Genomic DNA, 4627 nt, shown 5'->3' with positions numbered 1-4627 from the left:
TTATTTGCTTAGCTACTCTTCAAATGAGTTTTGTTCTTTTGTGAGATTCTGAGGTTTTATTATTTCTTCTGTGTGAAATATTTAAGTAAGTTCTGTAGTGCCAGTTTAGTAGTCATGAATTCTTTTAATTTCATCCTATCTTGGAAAATTTTTATTTCATCTTCAATTTTGAATGATAGCTTTGCTGGAGATTGCAGTCTTGGTTGACAGTTATTCTCTTTACATCATTCCAAGCCCTCCTGGCTTGTAGAGTTTGTGCTGAGAAGTCAGAAGTCATATCAATTTTCTTGCCTCTAAATGTGACCTGATGTTTTTCTCTTGAGGATTTTAAAATTCTACCTGTCTATCTATCTATCTATCTATCTATCTAGTAGTAGATGGACACAATACCTTTATTTTTTATTTTTGTGTGGTGCTGAGGATCGAACCCAGTGCCTCACACATGCTAGGCAAGAATTCTAACACTGAGCTACAACCCCAGTCCCCAAAATTCTATTCTTTTTCTGCATGTTAGGCATTTAAATTATAATGTGTTGTGGAGAGGGGTTTTTGTCTTGTTTTTTTTTTTTTTTTTTTTTTATCTTGTTTATTTGGGGTTCTGAATGCATCCTATATCTGGATGTCCATCTCATTCTAAAGGTTTGGAATATTTTCTGTCATCATTTTCCTGAAGAGTTTATCCATTCCATTAGTTCATATCTCACAGTCCTCCTCAATTCCAGTGGTTCTTTAATTTGGTCTCTTCATGTTGTCCCAGGGTTCTTGAATATTCTGATCATGGTTATTTTTTTTTTTAATACTGTCTAAATAGTCAAAGCTGGCCACTTTGTCTTCCAGCTCTGAGATTCTGTCTTCAGCATGGTCTACCATATTAGAGAGACTTTCAACTGAACATTTTATTTGATTTATTGTTTTTTATTTCCAAGATTTGTTTGGTTCTTTGTCAGTATTTCTAACTCCTTATTGAATTTCTCATTCATATTCTGTACCAACTTCCTTAATTCATTCAGTTGTTTTTCTGTGTTCTCTTGAAATTCATTGATCATTTTTACAAAGATTCTTTTGAATTCCTTATGTGGTATTTTATCCACTTCAATATTTTTAGGGTCATTTGCTGGTGAGTTATGAACTTTGGAGGTGTTGTTTTAGCTTGCTTTTTCTTGTATTCATGCATTGGGTTTTATGCATCTGTTTGAAGAGATTTCTCTTCCACTCTTATGTGTGGACTTTCGTTGGGCATAGTCTCCACTTACCAAAGTGTGCCAAGTGGTCTGAACTGAGACACCCTTGTAGATGTAGTGTCCAGTGCCTTTGTGTTATTTCTCTGTTTTTGCTATAGCAATGGAGGTCTGTAGGTGGGACCTGGGGGCTCACCTCTAGCTATTTCTACTTGAGGCCTGGTCATTAGTCTGGGTTTTCATCTTTTCTATTCTCTGCATTATAGGAGAGTTGAAGATTCAGTGTCATTAATTTGAGTGTGGAACAAAGTGCACTGTCTTTTGGTTTAGTTCAGTAGGAGAGTTTCTACCCCATGAACCTGTAGTGTCCCTGTAGGTTTCCAGCACCTCACAGAACAAGGGGAAACAAATAATAGCAACAACCATTGCAAAGAATATACAACATTAAACCAAATACTTGGTTCCTAATATGATATCTACAGTGTTAATTGCTACACAAAACAGAAATGGTAAAGTCAGCAATTGCCAACAGCAAAAATAATAAGTAACCATGAACTATATCTGGCATTAATGGAAACAATAGGTGTCAACTATGTCATCCACAGCAATAATAACTGCAACAGCATTAATGGTGGGAACAGAAGTTATATAAACTAATTAGTGAAAAAAGATGGTAAGAATACAGTTAATTAAGAGAAAAGAACATGTGATAGGAAGGTAGAAAAGAGTTCATAATTTCAAAAAGTGATCAGAGAGAATGCAGAAGAGTTGTAGGGTGTGGTGGTTATAAGAAAGGAGGAGAAAAATTGACATAACAAAGTAAAGGGAGAATGAAAGAGAACAGTAGAATTTGGCTGTTAGCAGAAGAAATGAAAGAGAAACTAGAAACAGATAAATGAAAAAACCTACAAAACAAAACCAAAATATAGTCATAAAAACCCATAACCCTCAAAAGACAAGGCAAAGAAAAACAACTACATTTAAAAAATGCTAAATATGAGAAAAAAGGAACAAACATGCATATATATATGTCTATGAACCAATTAACACAGCAAAAACACACACAAAAACAAAAAAAAAAGAAAATTCTTAATGAAAAATTAAGGAATCATTTCCACTGAGGTGGTCAAAATAATCAACAGGAGTAGATGAACACTGTCCCACTGTCTTTGTTTCTGTTTCTTTTGGGGCTACGTACTGAGAGCAAGAGCAAGGTGGGGGTCATTAATCCCCTCCTCTTCTGGTGTTGCTCTCCAAGCTTCCATTTGGAGTGACCTAAGACTGAAGCCAGTTCAAACATTTCTCAGTTTCTCTTCTCCCCAGTATGAGGTAGGATGGGATGGGAAGTACCATGGCTAGAGTTATGTCTGCACAGACCAGATCGATGCACTCCAAGGGTGGGGGCACTGCAGAGTTTATGAATGGGATTCCAGCAGATGGGACTTAGGTTTAATAAGGCCTCAGGAGCTTTGTTGGGTCTTATCTGCTTTAAGAGAGATTAGATCCACACACCCCTAGAGTCTCCTCGTTGCTGATATCTTCTGGGAGTCTGGATCTTGGGAGCCTCCCAAGGATTCTACTCAAGGGGTTGGAAAGCCAATCCTTCACTCCCTCTGCTGCCCATGAACATAGATAGTATTTTCAGGCTTCCCAGGCTTAGTCCCTGAGTGTATTTATACTGCCTGTTCAGACTCCTGACCTGCTGCAGCTGTCCACTTTCTCAAAAGGGGACATGACTTGGGCTCCCCTTTGCTTTTCTGACTTGAATTCCCGAAGGTAAAATATCATCTGTGCCTGTTTCACTCCTATTCTGCTAGGTACACCCTGGTCCAGGACAACTGCAGATCTCCCTGCTCCTGTAGCAGGAGCTGCAGCATGGCCACCTCAAGATGGCTCTGTCTCGGTTCTGTGGTCAGTTTAGAAAGAGAGCACTTTTCAGTACAGCCTCTGGATCAGCGAAGGGCAGCCTGCTTTTCTGATCTCAGGTTTCTGTACTAATTTTGTCTGTTTTGTTCTGTGTTCCCCCTCCCTCTGCTGAACCAGCACTGCACTGCTATTGCTGCTGCCGCAACCGGCTAAACTGTAATGTACACTTTCTTCTTTGTTTAACGTGCCCAAATTTCTGAGTCTCTAAGATACGTTGACGGCCCAATAATGAGTTTTAATGAAATTCCTCTTCCACTCACCTGGCAGAGCAGTACTCTTGCTGTCTGAATACCGAGTCACAGAGCAAGTAGGAATGCAGCCTTCCTCAAGTCCGCCATCTTGAATTCCTTCAGGTATTCAAAACTTTAATGTAATAATGATAGTAATTTTGAGTATTTCCTATATGCCATCATGATAGCTAAATAATTTTCCTGGGGCATCTCATCAAATCCTAACTTGGCAGAGTTGTAGCCCAATCTCATTTTACCTGTAGGAAACTGAAACCTAGAGATGTTAGGTTAATTGTCCAATCGAAGAGTAAGTGGTCTTGTTTGAATTTAAACTCATATAGTCCAGCTCCAAAACCCAGGCTCTTAATCACTGTGCCACACTTCCTCCACAGGACAAAACTTGCTGTTTATCATCAATAAAAAAGTAGATCTCTAAAATGCTGATATGAAGTGAAATGGCCAAGAAGATCAATGAAAATCTTTGACAATCTTTACAGTGAATCACCTTAAAACACTCTGATCTCACCTGGGTCCCTTTAGGTTGGACATTCTGCCACTTTTTTAATTGCAATTCCCAGTTCCTTTCTGGTCCTCCTTCCTATCATTGGTGGGGGTCTGCCAGTCCATACAAAGAGACTTTAAAATCATGCCCACCCCATTAATCATCCCAGCTGTCTTGTTACTAGTGGACATGGCTACTTCAGAAATTTCTAGAATAGTCTGGTATACTAAATGCCAATCATGGTTTTCAACTCTTAGAAACCTGCTGTATATTGTTCTGGCCTCAGGTAAGACTTCAAAAGTGTGGTCACCCTTGTTTACATTTTCTCTGGAAACTCAGAAAATACAGAATCAAAGCCATTTTTAGGTGTATGACCTTTTCTTTCCTCCTCAGCTTTTTCTGCTCCTGACTGATAAGAAGAAAGCATCTTATAGGCCACTATCCCAGGGTGTAAGAATAGAAAGAAATGGAAATCAGTAACCTACAACAGGGTGCCTAACTGCCCTATCTTGCCACCCACATCTAGCTTCTTTCAAGTTTTCAAGCACAGTTTACAAATAAAGAAGCCAAGGCACTATAAAAGAATTATAGTATAAACATACAAGTGATTTTTTGAATATTAAAACACTTTATGAGGGGGCTGGGGTTGTGGCTTATAGGTAGAGCGCTTGCCTAGCACATGTGAGGCACTGGGTTCAATCCTCAGTACCACATAAAAGAAAGAAAGAAAGAAATTGTGTCCATCTACAACTAAAAAAAATTAAAAAAAAAAAAACCACTTTATGAAACAA

The sequence above is a fragment of the Sciurus carolinensis genome, chromosome 10 (genome assembly GCF_902686445.1).
Source record: "Sciurus carolinensis chromosome 10, mSciCar1.2, whole genome shotgun sequence".
Taxonomy (NCBI): Eukaryota; Metazoa; Chordata; class Mammalia; order Rodentia; family Sciuridae; genus Sciurus; species Sciurus carolinensis.
Note: the sequence above shows the minus strand (reverse complement) of the source record.